We start from the raw sequence: 20,234 nt of genomic DNA, 5'->3' as shown, positions 1-20,234 counted from the left end.
TCCGAAAAGAGGACATCGGTGGTAATCCACAGAGGTATGATTTGTGCAAATTGGCACAGAATTTATTACCCAGACACCCACGCAAAGTCCGAAATGTGGGAAAAAAATACATTTTCCGCACATTTCACTCGGCTCACCCATCGAAACATGCTGCCAACAACACATGGCCTACCGCCCTCCGTTCCCACAGGTGTCCTGATGAAAATGGTACCTCACATGTGTAGGTGCACCTACCTGGGCGCCAAGGGGAAAGCCTAAAACACAGGTAATCCCAAGTCTGTTTTCACACCTGAATTTGACACTTTCTCCAGACAAGCGCAACATACAGATATGGGCCTCGGGTATCCAAGCCACCAAGGAAAACAGGGAACCCCATGCATTTCCGAAAAGAGGAAACCCGTGAGAATCCGCAGAGGTATGATTTGCACACATCGGCCCAGAATTTATTACCCAGACACCCCCGCAAAGTCTGAAATGTGGGAAGAAAACGCATTTTCTGCACATTTCACTCGGCTCACCCATCAAAACATGCTGCCAACAACACATGGCCTGCCGTCCCCCATTCCCACAGGTGTCCCGATGAAAACGGTACCACACATTTGTGGCTGCACCTACCTGGGCGCCAAGGGGAAAGCCTAAAACACAGGTAACCCCAAGTCTGTTTTCACACCCGAATTTGACACTTTCTCCAGACAAGCGCAACATACAGATATGGGCCTCGGGTGTCCAAGCCACCAAGGAAAACAGGGAACCCCATGCATTTCCGAAAAAAGGATACACATGGGAATCCGCAGAGGTATAATTTGCGCAAATTGGCCCAGAATTTATTACCCAGACACCCTCGCAAAGTCTGAAATGTGGGAAAAAAACGCATTTTCCGCACATTTCACTCGGCTCACCTATCGAAACACGCCGCCAACAACACATGGCCTACCGTCCCGCGTTCCCACACGTGTCCAGATGAAAACGGTACCTCACATAGGTGGGTGCACCTACCTGGGTCCCAATGGGAAAGCCTAAAACACAGATAACCCCAAGTCTGTTTTCACACCTGAATTTGACAATTTCTCCAGACAAGCACAACATACAGATATGGGCCTCGGGTGTCCAAGCCACCAAGGAAAACAGCAAACCCCATGCATTTCCAAAAAGAGGACATCGGTGGTAATCCACAGAGGTATGATTTGTGCAAATTGGCACAGAATTTATTACCCAGACACCCACGCAAAGTCCGAAATGTGGGAAAAAAATACATTTTCCGCACATTTCACTCGGCTCACCCATCGAAACATGCTGCCAACAACACATGGCCTACCGCCCTCCGTTCCCACAGGTGTCCTGATGAAAATGGTACCTCACATGTGTGGGTGCACCTACCTGGGCGCCAAGGGGAAAGCCTAAAACACAGGTAATCCCAAGTCTGTTTTCACACCTGAATTTGACACTTTCTCCAGACAAGCGCAACATACAGATATGGGCCTCGGGTATCCAAGCCACCAAGGAAAACAGGGAACCCCATGCATTTCCGAAAAGAGGACATCCATGGGAATCCGCAGAAGTATGATTTGCGGAAATCGGCCCTGAATTTATTACACAGACACCCCCGCAAGGCCCAAAATGTGGGGGAAAAAACGCATTTTCTGCACATTTCTCTCAGCTCACCCATTGAAACACCCCGCCAACAACACAGGGCCTACCGTTCCATGTTCCCACAGGTGTCCCGATGAAAACGGTACATCACATGTGTGGGTGCATCTACCTGGGCACCAAGGGGAAAGCCTAAAACACAGGTAACCCCAAGTCTGTTTCCACACCTGAATTTGACACTTTCTCCAGACAAGCACAACATACAGATATGGGCATCAGGTATCCAAGCCACCAAGGAAAACAGGGAACCCCATGCATTTCCGAAAAGAGGAAACCCGTGAGAATCCGCAGAGGTATGATTTGCGCACATCGGCCCAGAATTTATTACACAGAAACCCCTGCAAAGTCCGAAATGTTGGGAAAAAACGCATTTTCCGCACATTTCACTCGGCTCACCCATTGAAACACACCGCCAACAACACATGGCCTACTGTCCCGCGCTCCCACAGGTGTCCCGATCAAAACGGTACCTCACATGTGTGGGTGCATATACCCGGGCGCCAAGGGGAAAGCCTAAAACACAGAAAACCCCAAGTCCGTTTTCACACCTGAATTTGACAATCTCCCCAGACAAGTGCAACATGCAGATATGGGCCTCGGGTGTCCAAGCAACCAAAGAAAACAGGGATGCCCATGCATTTCCGAAAAGAGGACATCTGTGGTAATCTTCAGAGGTATGATTTGTGCAAATTGGCCCAGAATTTATTACCCAGAAACCCCTGCAAAGTCCGAAATGTTGGGAAAAAACGCATTTTCCGCACATTTCACTCGGCTCACCCATCGAAACACGCCGCCAACAACACAGGGCCTACCTTCCCACGTTCCCACAGGTGTCCCGATGAAAATGGTACCTCACATGTGTGGGTGCACCTACCTGGGCGCCAAGGGGAAAGTCTAAAGCACAGGTAACCCCAAGTCTGTTTCGTCACCTGAATTTGACACTTTTTCCTGCCAAGCGAAACATACAGATATTGGCCTCGGGTATCCAAGCCACCAAGGAAAACAGGGAACCCCATGCATTTCCGAAAAGAGGAAACCCGTGAGAATCCGCAGAGGTATGATTTGCACACATCGGCCCAGAATTTATTACCCAGACACCCCCGCAAAGTCTGAAATGTGGGAAAAAAACGCATTTTCTGCACATTTCACTCGGCTCACCCATCAAAACATGCTGCCAACAACACATGGCCTGCCGTCCCCCATTCCCACAGGTGTCCCGATGAAAACGGTACCACACATGTGTGGCTGCACCTACCTGGGCGCCAAGGGGAAAGCCTAAAACACAGGTAACCCCAAGTCTGTTTTCACACCCGAATTTGACACTTTCTCCAGACAAGCGCAACATACAGATATGGGCCTCGGGTGTCCAAGCCACCAAGGAAAACAGGGAACCCCATGCATTTCCGAAAAAAGGATACACGTGGGAATCCGCAGAGGTATAATTTGCGCAAATTGGCCCAGAATTTATTACCCAGACACCCTCGCAAAGTCTGAAATGTGGGAAAAAAATGCATTTTCCGCACATTTCACTCAGCTCACCCATCGAAACATGCTGCCAACAACACATGGCCTACCGCCCTCCGTTCCCACAGGTGTCCTGATGAAAATGGTACCTCACATGTGTGGGTGCACCTACCTGGGCGCCAAGGGGAAAGCCTAAAACACAGGTAATCCCAAGTCTGTTTTCACACCTGAATTTGACACTTTCTCCAGACAAGCGCAACATATAGATATGGGCCTCGGGTATCCAAGCCACCAAGGAAAACAGGGAACCCCATGCATTTCCGAAAAGAGGACATCCATGGGAATCCGCAGAAGTATGATTTGCGGAAATCGGCCCTGAATTTATTACCCAGACACCCTCGCAAAGTCTGAAATGTGGGAAAAAAATGCATTTTCCGCACATTTCACTCGGCTCACCCATCAAAACATGCTGCCAACAACACATGGCCTGCCGTCCCCCATTCCCACAGGTGTCCCGATGAAAACGGTACCACACATTTGTGGCTGCACCTACCTGGGCGCCAAGGGGAAAGCCTAAAACACAGGTAACCCCAAGTCTGTTTTCACACCCGAATTTGACACTTTCTCCAGACAAGCGCAACATACAGATATGGGTCTCGGGTGTCCAAGCAACCAAGGAAAACAGGGAACCCCATGCATTTCCGAAAAAAGGATACACGTGGGAATCCGCAGAGGTATAATTTGCGCAAATTGGCCCAGAATTTATTACCCAGACACCCTCGCAAATTCTGAAATGTGGGAAAAAAACGCATTTTCCGCACATTTCACTCGGCTCATCTATCGAAACACGCCGCCAACAACACATGGCCTACCATCCCGCGTTCCCACACGTGTCCAGATGAAAACGGTACCTCACATAGGTGGGTGCACCTACCTGGGTCCCAATGGGAAAGCCTAAAACACAGATAACCCCAAGTCTGTTTTCACACCTGAATTTGACAATTTCTCCAGACAAGCACAACATACAGATATGGGCCTCGGGTGTCCAAGCCACCAAGGAAAACAGCAAACCCCATGCATTTCCAAAAAGAGGACATCGGTGGTAATCCTCAGAGGTATGATTTGTGCAAATTGGCACAGAATTTATTACCCAGACACCCACGCAAAGTCTGAAATGTGGGAAAAAAATACATTTTCCGCACATTTCACTCGGCTCACCCATCGAAACATGCTGCCAACAACACATGGCCTACCGCCCTCCGTTCCCACAGGTGTCCTGATGAAAATGGTACCTCACATGTGTGGGTGCCATTTTCCTACCTGGGCGCCAAGGGGAAAGCCTAAAACACAGATAACCGCAAGTCTGTTTTCACACCTGAATTTGACAATTTCTCCAGACAAGCGCAACATACAGATATGGGCCTCGGGTATCCAAGTCACCAAGGAAAACAGGGAACCCCATGCATTTCCGAAAAGAGGACATCTGTGGGAATCCGCAGAAGTATGATTTGCGGAAATCGGCCCAGAATTTATTACCCAGACACCCCCGCAAGGTCCAAAATGTGGGGAAAAAAACGCATTTTCCGCACATTTCACTAGGCTCAACCATCGAAACATGCCGCCAACAACACATGGCCTACTGTCCCACGTTCCCACAGATGTCCCGATGAAAACGGTACGTCACATGTGTGGGTGCACCGACCTGGGCGCCAAGGGGAAAGCCTAAAACACAGATAACCCCAAGTCTGTTTTCACACCTGAATTTGACAATCTCCCCAGACAAGCGCAAAATACAGATATGGGCCTCGGGTTTCCAAGCAACCAAGGAAAACGGGAACCCCATGCATTTCCGAAAAGAGGATATCTGTGGTAATCCGCAGAGGTATGATTTGTGCAAATCGGCCCAGAATTTATTACCCAGACACCCCGCAAAGTCTGAAATGTGGGAAAAAACGCATTTTCCGCACATTTCACTCGGCTCACCCATCGAAATACACAGCCAACAACACATGGCCTACCGTCCCGCGTTCCCACAGGTGTCCCGATGAAAACGGTACCTCACATGTGTGGGTGTACCTACCTGGGCGCCAAGGGGAAAGCCTAAAACAAAGATAACCGCAAGTCTGTTTTCACACCTGAATTGGACAATTTCTCCAGACAAGCGCAACATACAGATATGGGCCTCGGGTGTCCAAGCCACCAAGGAAAACAGGGAACCCCATGCATTTCCAAAAAGAGGACATCCGTGGGAATCCGCAGAGGTATGATTTGTGCAAATCAGCCCAGAATGTATTACCCAAACACCGCCGCAGAGTCCGAAATGTGGGGAAAAAAACGCATTTTCCGCAAATTTCACTCGGCTCACCTATCGAAACACGCCGCCAACAACACATGGCCTACCGTCCCGCATTCCCACACGTGTCCAGATGAAAACGGTACCTCACATAGGTGGGTGCACCTACCTGGGTCCCGAGGGGAAAGCCTAAAACACAGGTAACCGCAAGTCTCTTTTCACACCTGAATTTGACAATTTCTCCAGACAAGCACAACATACAGATATGGGCCTTGGGTGTCCAAGCCACCAAGGAAAACAGCAAACCCCATGCATTTCCGAAAAGAGGACATCGGTGGTAATCCACAGAGGTATGATTTGTGCAAATTGGCACAGAATTTATTACCCAGACACCCCCGCGAAGTCCGAAATGTGGGAAAAAAATACATTTTCCGCACATTTCACCCGGCTCACTCATCGAAACATGCTGCCAACAACACATGGCCTACAGTCCTCCGTTCCCACAGGTGTCCCGATAGAAATGGTACCTCACATGTGTGGGTGTATCTACCCGGGCGCCAAGGGGAAAGCCTAAAACACAGGTAACCCCAAGTCTGTTTCCACACCTGAATTTGACACTTTCTCCAGACAAGCGCAACATACAGATATGGGCCTCGGGTGTCCAAGCCACCAAGGAAAACAGGGAACCCCATGCATTTACGAAAAGAGGACATCCCTGGGAATCCGCAGAAGTATGATTTGCGGAAATCGGCCCAGAATTTATTACCCAGACACCCCCGCAAGGTCCAAAATGTGGGGAAAAAAACGCATTTTCCGCACATTTCACTCGGCTCACCCATCGAAACATGCCGCCAACAACACATGGCCTACTGTCCCATGTTCCCACAGATGTCCCGATGAAAACGGTATGTCACATGTTTGGGTGCACCGACCTGTGCGCCAACGGGAAAGCCTAAAACACAGATAACCCCAAGTCTGTTTTCAGACCTCAATTTGACAATCTCCCCAGACAAGCGCAACATACAAATATGGGCCTCGAGTGTCCAAGCCACCAAGGAAAACAGGGAACCCCATGCATTTCCGAAAAGAGGACATCCATGGGAATCCGCAGAGGTATGATTTGCGCACATAGGCCCAGAATTTATTAACCAGACACCCCCGCAAAGTCCGAAATGTGGGAAATGAAACGCATTTTCTGCACATTACACTCGGCTCACCCATCAAAACACGCCGCCAACAACACATGGCCTACCGTCCCGCATTCCCACACCTGTTCCGATGAAAACGGTACCTCACATGTGTGGGTGCACCTACCTTGGCGCCAAGGGGAAAGCCTAAAACACAGGTAACCCCAAGTCTGTTTTCACACCCGAATTTAACACTTTCTCCAGACAAGCGCAACATACAGATATGGGGCTCGGGTGTCCAAACCAACAAGGAAAATAGGGAATCCCATGCATTTCCGAAAAGAGGACACCCGTAGGAATCCGCAGAGGTAAGGTTTGCGCACATCGGCTCAGAATTTATTACCCAGACACCCCCGCAAATTCTGAAATGTGGGAAATGAAACGCCTTTTACTCACATTTCACTCGACTCACCCATCGAAACACGCCACCAACAACACATGGCCTACCGTCCCGCGTTCCCACAGGTGTCCCGATAAAACAGGTACCCCACATGTGTGGATCCACCTACCTTGGCGCCAAGGGGAATGCCTAAAACACAGATCACCCCAAGTCTGTTTCGATACCTGAATTTGACACTTTCTCCAGACATGCGCAACATACAGATATGGGCCAGGGGTGTCTAAGCCACCAAGGAAAACAGGGAACCCCATGCATTTCCGAAAAGAGGACATCCGTGGGAATCCACAGAGGTATGAGTTGCGCACATCGGTCCGGAATTTATTACCCAGACACCCCCGCAAAGTCCGAAATGTGTGAAAAAAACTGCATTTACCACATATTTCACTCGGCTCACCGATTGAAACACGCCGCCAACAAAACATGGCCTACTGTCCCACATTCCCACAGATGTCCCGATGAAAACGGTACATCACATGTGTGGGTGCACCAACCTGGGCGCCAAGGGGAAAGCCTAAAACACATATAACTCCAAGTCTGTTTTCACACCTGAATTTGACAATCTCACCAGACAAGCGCAAAATACAGATATGGGCCTCGGGTGTCCAAGCAACCAAGGAAAACAGGGAACCCCATGCATTTCCGAAAAGAGGACATCTGTGGTAATCCACAGAGGCATGATTTGTGCAAATCGGCCCAGAATTTTTTACCCAGACACCCCCGCAAAGTCTGAAATGTGGGAAAAAATGCATTTTCCGCACATTTCACTCGGCTCACCCATCAAAACATGCTGCCAACAACACATGGCCTGCCGTCCCCCATTCCCACAGGTGTCCCGATGAAAACGGTACCACACATTTGTGGCTGCACCTACCTGGGCGCCAAGGGGAAAGCCTAAAACACAGGTAACCCCAAGTCTGTTTTCACACCCGAATTTGACACTTTCTCCAGACAAGCGCAACATACAGATATGGGTCTCGGGTGTCCAAGCAACCAAGGAAAACAGGGAACCCCATGCATTTCCGAAAAAAGGATACACGTGGGAATCCGCAGAGGTATAATTTGCGCAAATTGGCCCAGAATTTATTACCCAGACACCCTCGCAAATTCTGAAATGTGGGAAAAAAACGCATTTTCCGCACATTTCACTCGGCTCATCTATCGAAACACGCCGCCAACAACACATGGCCTACCGTCCCGCGTTCCCACACGTGTCCAGATGAAAACGGTACATCACATAGGTGGGTGCACCTACCTGGGTCCCAATGGGAAAGCCTAAAACACAGATAACCCCAAGTCTGTTTTCACACCTGAATTTGACAATTTCTCCAGACAAGCACAACATACAGATATGGGCCTCGGGTGTCCAAGCCACCAAGGAAAACAGCAAACCCCATGCATTTCCAAAAAGAGGACATCGGTGGTAATCCACAGAGGTATGATTTGTGCAAATTGGCACAGAATTTATTACCCAGACACCCACGCAAAGTCTGAAATGTGGGAAAAAAATACATTTTCCGCACATTTCACTCGGCTCACCCATCGAAACATGCTGCCAACAACACATGGCCTACCGCCCTCCGTTCCCACAGGTGTCCTGATGAAAATGGTACCTCACATGTGTGGGTGCACCTACCTGGGCGCCAAGGGGAAAGCCTAAAACACAGGTAACCCCAAGACTGTTTCCACACCTGAATTTGACACTTTCTCCAGACAAGCGCAACATACAGATATGGGCCTCGGGTGTCCAAGCCACCAAGGAAAACAGGGAACCCCATACATTTCCGAAAAGAGGACATCCGTGGGAATCCACAGAAGTATGATTTGCGGAAATCGGCCCAGAATTTATTACCCAGACACCCCCACAGGGTCCAAAATGTGGGAAAAAAATGCATTTTCCGCACATTTCACTCAGCTCACCCATCGAAACATGCCGCCAACAACACATGGCCTACTGTCCCACGTTCCCACAGATGTCCCGATGAAAACGGTACGTCACATGTGTGGGTGCACCAACCTGGGAGCCAAGGGGAAAGCCTAAAACACAGATAACCCCAAGTCTGTTTTCACACCTGAATTTGACAATCTCCCCAGACAAGCGCAACATACAGTTATGGGCCTCGGGTGTCCAAGCAACCAAGGAAAACAGGGAACCCCATGCATTTCTGAAAAGAGGACATCTGTGGTAATCCACAGAGGTATGATTTGTGCAAATCGGCCCAGAATTTATTACCCAGACACCCCTGCAAAGTCTGAAATGTTGGAAAAAAACGCATTTTCCGCACATTTCACTCGGCTCACCCATCGAAACACACAGCCAACAACACATGGCCTACCGTCCTGTGTTCCCACAGGTGTCCCGATGAAAACATTACCTCACATGTGTGGGTGCACCTACCTGGGCGCCAAGGGGAAAGCCTAAAACACAGATAACCGCAAGTCTGTTTTCACACCTGAATTTGACAATTTCTCCAGACAAGCGCAACATACAGATATGGGCCTCGGGTATCCAAGTCACCAAGGAAAACAGGGAACCCCATGCATTTCCGAAAAGAGGACATCTGTGGGAATCCGCAGAAGTATGATTTGCGGAAATCGGCCCAAAATTTATTACCCAGACACCCCCGCAAGGTCCAAAATGTGGGGAAAAAAACGCATTTTCCGCACATTTCACTAGGCTCAACCATCGAAACATGCCGCCAACAACACATGGCCTACTGTCCCACGTTCCCACAGATGTCCCGATGAAAACGGTACGTCACATGTGTGGGTGCACCGACCTGGGCGCCAAGGGGAAAGCCTAAAACACAGATAACCCCAAGTCTGTTTTCACACCTGAATTTGACAATCTCCCCAGACAAGCGCAAAATACAGATATGGGCCTCGGGTTTCCAAGCAACCAAGGAAAACGGGAACCCCATGCATTTCCGAAAAGAGGATATCTGTGGTAATCCGCAGAGGTATGATTTGTGCAAATCGGCCCAGAATTTATTACCCAGACACCCCGCAAAGTCTGAAATGTGGGAAAAAACGCATTTTCCGCACATTTCACTCGGCTCACCCATCGAAATACACAGCCAACAACACATGGCCTACCGTCCCGCGTTCCCACAGGTGTCCCGATGAAAACGGTACCTCACATGTGTGGGTGTACCTACCTGGGCGCCAAGGGGAAAGCCTAAAACACAGATAACCGCAAGTCTGTTTTCACACCTGAATTGGACAATTTCTCCAGACAAGCGCAACATACAGATATGGGCCTCGGGTGTCCAAGCCACCAAGGAAAACAGGGAACCCCATGCATTTCCAAAAAGAGGACATCCGTGGGAATCCGCAGAGGTATGATTTGTGCAAATCAGCCCAGAATGTATTACCCAAACACCGCCGCAAAGTCCGAAATGTGGGGAAAAAAACGCATTTTCCGCAAATTTCACTCGGCTCACCTATCGAAACACGCCGCCAACAACACATGGCCTACCGTCCCGCATTCCCACACGTGTCCAGATGAAAACGGTACCTCACATAGGTGGGTGCACCTACCTGGGTCCCGAGGGGAAAGCCTAAAACACAGGTAACCGCAAGTCTCTTTTCACACCTGAATTTGACAATTTCTCCAGACAAGCACAACATACAGATATGGGCCTTGGGTGTCCAAGCCACCAAGGAAAACAGCAAACCCCATGCATTTCCGAAAAGAGGACATCAGTGGTAATCCACAGAGGTATGATTTGTGCAAATTGGCACAGAATTTATTACCCAGACACCCCCGCGAAGTCCGAAATGTGGGAAAAAAATACATTTTCCGCACATTTCACCCGGCTCACTCATCGAAACATGCTGCCAACAACACATGGCCTACAGTCCTCCGTTCCCACAGGTGTCCCGATAGAAATGGTACCTCACATGTGTGGGTGTATCTACCCGGGCGCCAAGGGGAAAGCCTAAAACACAGGTAACCCCAAGTCTGTTTCCACACCTGAATTTGACACTTTCTCCAGACAAGCGCAACATACAGATATGGGCCTCGGGTGTCCAAGCCACCAAGGAAAACAGGGAACCCCATGCATTTACGAAAAGAGGACATCCCTGGGAATCCGCAGAAGTATGATTTGCGGAAATCGGCCCAGAATTTATTACCCAGACACCCCCGCAAGGTCCAAAATGTGGGGAAAAAAACGCATTTTCCGCACATTTCACTCGGCTCACCCATCGAAACATGCCGCCAACAACACATGGCCTACTGTCCCATGTTCCCACAGATGTCCCGATGAAAACGGTATGTCACATGTTTGGGTGCACCGACCTGTGCGCCAACGGGAAAGCCTAAAACACAGATAACCCCAAGTCTGTTTTCAGACCTCAATTTGACAATCTCCCCAGACAAGCGCAACATACAAATATGGGCCTCGAGTGTCCAAGCCACCAAGGAAAACAGGGAACCCCATGCATTTCCGAAAAGAGGACATCCATGGGAATCCGCAGAGGTATGATTTGCGCACATAGGCCCAGAATTTATTAACCAGACACCCCCGCAAAGTCCGAAATGTGGGAAATGAAACGCATTTTCTGCACATTACACTCGGCTCACCCATCAAAACACGCCGCCAACAACACATGGCCTACCGTCCCGCATTCCCACACCTGTTCCGATGAAAACGGTACCTCACATGTGTGGGTGCACCTACCTTGGCGCCAAGGGGAAAGCCTAAAACACAGGTAACCCCAAGTCTGTTTTCACACCCGAATTTGACACTTTCTCCAGACAAGCGCAACATACAGATATGGGGCTCGGGTGTCCAAACCAACAAGGAAAATAGGGAATCCCATGCATTTCCGAAAAGAGGACACCCGTAGGAATCCGCAGAGGTAAGGTTTGCGCACATCGGCTCAGAATTTATTACCCAGACACCCCCGCAAATTCTGAAATGTGGGAAATGAAAAGCCTTTTACTCACATTTCACTCGACTCACCCATCGAAACACGCCACCAACAACACATGGCCTACCGTCCCGCGTTCCCACAGGTGTCCCGATAAAACAGGTACCTCACATGTGTGGATCCACCTACCTTGGCGCCAAGGGGAATGCCTAAAACACAGATCACCCCAAGTCTGTTTCGATACCTGAATTTGACACTTTCTCCAGACATGCGCAACATACAGATATGGGCCAGGGGTGTCTAAGCCACCAAGGAAAACAGGGAACCCCATGCATTTCCGAAAAGAGGACATCCGTGGGAATCCACAGAGGTATGAGTTGCGCACATCGGTCCGGAATTTATTACCCAGACACCCCCGCAAAGTCCGAAATGTGTGAAAAAAACTGCATTTACCACATATTTCACTCGGCTCACCGATCGAAACACGCCGCCAACAAAACATGGCCTACTGTCCCACATTCCCACAGATGTCCCGATGAAAACGGTACATCACATGTGTGGGTGCACCGACCTGGGCGCCAAGGGGAAAGCCTAAAACACATATAACCTCAAGTCTGTTTTCACACCTGAATTTGACAATCTCCCCAGACAAGCGCAAAATACAGATATGGGCCTCGGGTGTCCAAGCAACCAAGGAAAACAGGGAACCCCATGCATTTCCGAAAAGAGGACATCTGTGGTAATCCACAGAGGCATGATTTGTGCAAATCGGCCCAGAATTTTTTACCCAGACACCCCCGCAAAGTCTGAAATGTGGGAAAAAACGCATTTTCCGCACATTTCACTCGGCTCACCCATCGAAACACGCAGCCAACAACACATGGCCTACCGTCCCGCGTTCCCACAGGTATCCCGATGAAAACGGTATCTCACATGTGTGGGTGCACCTACCTGGGCGCCAAGAAGAAAGCCTAAAACACAGATAACCGCAAGTCTGTTTTCACACCTGAATTTGACAATTTCTCCAGACAAGTGCAGCATACAGATATGGGCCTCTGGTGTCCAAACCAGCAAGGAAAACAGGGAACCCCATGCATTTCCAAAAAGAGGACACCTGTGGGAACCGCAGAGGTATGATATGCGCACAGCGGTCCAAATCGTATTACCCAGACACCACTGCAAAGTCAGAAATGTGGGAGAAAAAAAAACATTTTCTGCACATTACACTCGGCTCACCCATCGAAACACGCCGTCAACAACACATGGCCTACCGTCCTGCATGTCCACCATTTTCCTGATGAAAACGGTACCTCACATGTGTGGGTGAACCTACCTGGGCGCCAAGGGGAAAGCCTAAAACACAGGTAACCCCAAGTCTGTTTCGACACCTGAATTTGACACTTTTTCCAGACAAGCGCAACATACAGATATGGGCCCCGGGTGTCCAAGCCACCAAGGAAAACAGGGCAACCCATGCATTTCCGAAAAGACGACACCCGTGGGAATCCGCAGAGGTATGATTTGCGCACATCGGCCAGAATTTATTATCCAGAAACCCCAGCAAAGTCCGAAATTTGGGAACAAAATGTGAGGGTGCACCTACCTGGGCGCTGTAAGTGACTTCAATCCAGCATTCCAACTAAGTCAATGCCTAGTCTGGGATGCCCAATGGAAACCTTTATTTATATATTTTTATGTCAAAAGTTCTTTAAATCTGGATGATGAACCCTTATATAACACCCCTCTCTTTGGATTTCCCTGAACTCCCTGAGCCAAGAAGTAGGTTTGTTTTGCAAATTAAAAGATTTATTTGAAGAATTGAACAATATATAGATTACACTTTTATGAATATGAATAATATCTGAATAGCACACTTATGAATATGAACAATGATCAGCAATGGGTAATATTACAATATCAAAAATCTCTTTAATCAGTTAGGAGTAGGAACAGGAAGGATACTGTAGTAGAGAATACTTTATATGGATTCAAGGAAATGCAATAATAGGAAAGAATGCAGCACAGAAATAAAACTTTGTATGATTTCAATCAAAAGGCAATATGATCACTCTTTCCCCTGTGACTACTCACTCCCCCCACTATTATGCAATATGAAGAGGTGGCAATGAGGGCACACATGTTTCAGGAATATTATTCAACAATACAGTTCAATCCCAGTTCCCCTAGCAAGCTTAGAGAGACACAGGAATGATTTTAAAACAGGTCAAAATTCTTGTGAATGTGATTTGCAATGAATAGGAAAAATGTTAAAAATTATTGTAATTCACTAAAGGAGATTCAGGATTAGTGAGAGTTACTTTTGATTGGTTCAGGTTAACACTAGCAATGATTTATGAATGATTATCAGATTGAAAACGAAATTCAGCTGTGGAAAACAAGAAACAGCTATTTTGACAAGTGGTGAAATTGAGTAAAATTGCAATTCGCTGCAATTTTTCCGCGTGCGGGAAACGTGAGTACGGAAAAACTATAAGGAACCCCATGCCTTTCTGAAAAGAGGACACCCAGGTGAATCCGCAGAGGTATGATTTGCGCACATCGGCCCAGAATTTATTACCCAGACACCCCTGCAAAGTCCGAAATGTGGGGAAAAAAACACATTTTCCGCACATTTCACTCGGCTCACCCATCGAAACACCCCGCCAACAACACATGGCCTACCGTCCCGCATTCCCACAGGTGTCCCGATGAAAACGGTACCTCACATGTGTGGGTGCACCTACCTGGGCGCCAAAGGGGAAAGCCTAAAACACAGGTAACCCCAAGTCTGTTTTCACACCTGAATTTGACACTTTCTCCAGACAAGCGCAACATACAGATATGGGCCTCGGGGGTCCAAGCCACCAAAAAAAACAGGGAACCCCATGCATTTCTGAAAAGAGGACACCCATGGGAATCCGCAGAGGTATGATTTGCGCACATCGGCCTCGAATGTATTACCCAGACACCCCCACAAAGTCTGAAATGTGGGGAAAAAAGCATTTTCTGCACATTTCACTCGGCTCACCCATCGAAACACACCACCAACAACACATGGCCTACTGTCCCCCATTCCCACAGGTGTCCCGATGAAAACTGTACCTCACATGTGTGGGTGCACCTACCTGGGCGCCAAGGGGAAAGCCTAAAACACAGGTAACCCCAAGTCTGTTTTCACACCTGAATTTGACACTTTCTCCAGACAAGCGCAACATTCAGATATGGGCCTCGGGTGTCCAAGCCACCAAGGAAAACAGGGAACCCCATGCATTTCCAAAAAGACGACACCCGTGGGAATCCCCAGAGGTATGATTTGCGCACATCGGCCCCAAATGTATTACCCAGGCACCCCTGCAAAATCCGAAATGTGTGGAAAAAATGTGTGGGTGCACCTACCTGGGCGCTGTAAGTGACTTCAATCCAGCATTTCAACTAAGTCAATGTCTAGTCTGGGATGCCCAATGGAAACCCTTATTTATATATTTGTATGTCAGAAGTTCTTTAAATCTGGATGATGAACCCTTATATAATGCCCCTCTCTTTGGATCTCCTCGACCTCACAGAGCCAAGAAGTAGGTTTGTTTTGCAAATTAAAGTTTTATTTGAAGAATTGAACAATATATAGATTACACTTTTATGAATATGAATAATATCTGAATAGCACACTTATGAATATGAACAATGATCAGCAATGGGTAATATTACAATATCAACAATCTCTTTAATCAGTTAGGAGTAGGAACAGGAAGGATACTGTAGCAGAGAATACTTTATATGGATTCAAGGAAATGCAATAATAGGAAAGAATGCAGCAGAGAAATAAAACTTGGTATGATTTCAATCAAAAGGCAATATGATCACTCTTTCCCCTGTGACTATTCACTCCCCCCACTATTATGCAATATGAAGAGGTAGAAATGAGTGCACACAGGTTTCAAGAATATTAATTAATAATGCAGTTCAATCCCAGTTCCCCCAGCAAGCTTAGAGAGACACAGGAATGATTTTAAAACAGGTCAAAATTCTTGTGAATGTGATTTGCAATGAATAGGAAAAATGCTAAAAATGATTTTAATTCACTAAAGGAGATTCAGGATTAGAAATAGTTATGCAATACTTTGGATTGGTTCAGGTCAACACTAGCAATGATTTATGAATGATTAACAGATTGAAAACGAAATTCAGCTATGGAAAACAAGAAACAGCTATTTTGACAAGTGATGAAATTGAGCTAAATTGCAATTCGCAGCAATTCTTCTGGATGCGGGAAACGCGATTATGGGAATTGCTTTTTTAGAAAGCTTAGGATCTTAGATTTAAAATGAAAGTTACATTTCGGTTCTAGGACGTGCGGTTCAAAAGTTACAGAGGTTTTTGTGAAGGTAGGTGTTTCACAAATAAAGTCAAGGTTTCAAAATGACAGGTTGCGCTTTAAAGATTTGGAATCAATATGGACTTATACTACGGGGCTATGAAGAAGCAAGACACTCAACGGGCAGACACCAGAACAGCAGCGCCTCCGCTCTGACTTCTGTCTGTCAAAACACTTGTCCCTCTTCAGAAAAATATCAGCGCAAAGATGATTATTGCTACAATTATCACAGTCAATATAATGAGAAGAATTCAGGATGGACACAAGATTCTATAATGCAGTGCTGAATAGGTTGAAATGGATGGAATGGGTTACCTAATACTAAGAGATGAATATGGCCAGTTCTAGACTAAAAACTCTCTCCGAGGCTTTGGGATGGAATGGGCCCGTCAAAGATCTGGTCAAGGGTTTGGCTGGGATTCGCTTGCCACCGGACAGGTTCTGGTCTGCGCGGCCTCTTGGACTGGATCTGACGGGTTCTGGATACAGCTCTGCTCGCTGGATCTGGGTTCTAGCACAGGGTTCTTAGCTAGAATAGCAAAACAGCTCAGCCAGGCTGTTGGATTTTGAGATGCCTCTTGGAAGTTTAGGGGTTAGAATCAGGTTGCAAAAGATTCTGAAGGCCTATGAAAAAGGTTCAGCTTGTGTGTTAGTCCTCTTTGCTTCAAGGTTCTAGAGTGTGGTTCTAGAGCTTGGTTCTGGAGTCTGGTTTCTGGATCTATGTCTGGATCCTCCTGCAGGGTGCTTCACCAAGAAATCAGTTGAGAAGTGAAAAGTGTGTGTCTTGTCTGTCCTCAGCAGTCCCTATTTATGTATTTCCAAAGTGGGTGGGGAGGCTGATTCTCTATGCCCAACCCTCTAAGGATCTTATAGGTCGGAGGATTCTCTGTCCTCTGATTGGAGAAAGGAGCAGTGTGTCATTCTGTATCATTATGGGTCATGTGTATGGCTTATGGGAAGAACCCTCCCCTTTTCTCTGTACAGTATATCTTATTTTTCATAAAACACATATTTACAATATACACAACTTGTTAATACTACATACATTACATGACAGATTGCCTAAGGTACATTTCTGTTCACCTGCATCTTTCTAAGAGCTTTGGTTCAGATAAGACAACTTGCACTTTTGGTGGGTTTCTCAATATTAGTTCTGCACCACTTTTTCTATATGCATGCACACCCCATCTGGGCACATTTCTGTAATTTTTCAGGTTCCTAGCAACAACACAGTAGCTACAATATGAATACATTCCGGGGTTTAGTCTCAGAACAACGCATGGATTCCGGCTTAATCTTAAACTGTGAGCAAATTGTTCATTTTAACAATCTCAAAGTTTCACGTTTTTGTCAGTTCAGTGCAATTTGTTATAAGCATTTTTCTAAAACATATATTTACTCCAATGTTAAATCCACATTTCAGTCTGGTCCGCCTCCAGAGCTGGGCTGACTCAGAGGGTCACATGTCCTTCTTCCTGCCAGCAATTTGTTGTCAGTTACACCCGTATTAGCATTTCTATTCAGCTCAAAGGCTCCATTGTTTTCACTCAGAGCAACAGGCCAGGGTGCCCCTCCTAGTTCCCTTTCACAACAGCCTGTCAGTGTCTTAGCCAAGGGCAGGGGGAAGTTTCCTTTGTTCAGGGAGAGGTGTGGAATTTGTTTGAAGCACAGTGTGGGAAACTTTAACTCCTAAACCCAATGTCTAAAAATTGTCTTATAATATAACTCACATTATTAAGACATACTTCAAACAATTTCTTACTTCAAGCCTTTTCAGAATATAGTTTTGAATTGTCTCCACCTCCTAGGCTTCTGATAGCAAGTCTTTCTTTGGCATAGTTTGGGTTCAATGTACAACTTTACACAAAAAGGTTTTAAATTGCAGGCTTCTGATAGAGGTGAGTAACGGTATTACACCCATTTTTGACAGATTTCTTCCCGCAAGCACTCTTCAAAAGTGGACTTTGTTCAGATAACACATACTTCTGTGGACCTCATATTTATGTAGATTCTTGAAGTGGAATGATGTTGACCACCCAACAAGGAGGTTGGATCTTTTTGGGTGGTTTGTGAGCCATGATTTTTGCAAATTTGACACCAAATAAAAAACGGATTTTTGAAACAACTCTGTTTCTTTTACAATTATTTTGCTCTGTGGGCAGCCAAATGATGAGTTTTGGCAGTGGTCTCCGGTGTTACCACTGACATAGGTAAAAAGTGGATGGCGGCCTATTTCTCAGATTTCACTGCACACTTTCTAGTGATTTCTTGCAAGCAGCATGCTTTCCGGCAGCTATTATGATGTTTCTGCTGCCAGCAATGCACAGTGATGTTGCAGGGCTTGGATTATTGGGTTGAGACATCCCACAAGCCCCCCTCTTGCGATGGGTGTTGAACTTCCATCAATGGAAATTCGCAAGACTGGGATGTCAGCCTCATCTCTCCGAATTCCACAAATGGCAAAGTTTAGCATCTTTTCCTCCATCAGGGGTGGATCGATCGGTTCTCCTCGCAGATCCTGATGGGAGTATTGAGCGATACTCCGGGCCCCTCGGATCTTTGCTCCCAGTCCCCGGGTCGTTCTTCTGGGTCAGTCTCCATGGTTTCCAATTAACTATAGGTTATCTCTCTCTCCTAGGGTGACGAAGCAAAAACATATTTGTAGACATTTCCCCACCACTATTAATGTAGTGGAGTGGACATATACATTTTATAAATCGGGAGACATTTGCATTATTGTATTTTATAGACTATATGTGGAATATTTTAGGGTTGGAATTTTATGGATCTGGAGTGGCCCCCTTTGGGGTTCCAGAAGACTCCTCCAGTTGCTGCAGAGTGTGCCTAGGATGGCAACACTTTAGTTGATTAATATGGACCCACTTATCTTCCCCTTCTTCCAAACTGCCTTTGGGGATGCAGATCTTGCAGGCGACTGGTGAGATTTTGTCTACAATTTCAAAAGGTCCCTTCCAGGTAGGCAGAAATTTTCGCTGTTTGGCCTGGTTCCTTTGGAAATTGTATAGATAGACCCGGTCTCCTACATTGTATTCCTTTCGAGTAGTCTTTAAGTCATAGTGAGTCTTCATGCTGTCGGCTCATCTTTCTAGATTTCGCTGAGCATAGGCCAAAAGCATGTTGCAGGTGTTTCCTTAGATTTTCAACATACTCATGTGTTGTGGAGGCATTGATCAATGTCTCCTCTTGGGTCCTGTAAAGCAGATGCTGGGGAAGCACCATCCTGCGTCCAGTCATCAGCTCAAACGGCGACATTTTAGTTGCAGATGAAGAGTTAGATCTGATGGCCATTAGGACAAGAGGTAATCGAATATCCCAACTTGGCCAAGCATCTGCCACAAACTTTTTTAATATGCTCACAATGATTTTGTTGTATCGTTCCACTGTACCACTAGAGGCTAGCCGGTAAGCAATATGTAGCTTCCTTTTAACCCCAAGTATCTTCCACATCTTTGTCATTACTTCGCTGGTGAAACTCGATCCTTTGGGGTAGACCGAAACGCGAAAAGATGTGGTTGATCATCAGGGCAGCTGCTGTTTCTGCCTTGCAGTTTGGGGCCGGGATACATTCCACCCATTTAGTAAATAAGCATGTCACAGTCAACATGTACTTATTCCCCCTAGAGGAGCGAATCACGGGCCCGATAAAATCTACTTACAAATCTGACCATGGCAGTGTCATCCCCTTCTTTTGGAGAGGCGCACGGTGTGTGAGGGAAGTTGGCTGAAATTGTGCACACACAAGACACCCCTTCAAGTATTGGTCGAGGTCCTGCCCCATGTGTGGCCAGTATGCAACCTCTCTTAAGATTTCAATTGTTGTATGAAACCCCCAATGACCGGCTGTGGCCGCATCATGGGCATGACTTAACATCAGGCTTCGGAATGAGGTAGGAACCACCCACTGATCATGGCCAGCTAGGGATTTCCTTACCAACAAACCGTCTTGGATTCTGAACATTTTTGGACATTTCATCA

This window comes from Ambystoma mexicanum, chromosome 3q, assembly GCF_040938575.1.
Source record: "Ambystoma mexicanum isolate Mex_15411 chromosome 3q, UKY_AmexF1_1, whole genome shotgun sequence".
Lineage (NCBI taxonomy): Eukaryota > Metazoa > Chordata > Amphibia > Caudata > Ambystomatidae > Ambystoma > Ambystoma mexicanum.
This window is presented reverse-complemented; position numbering follows the sequence as displayed.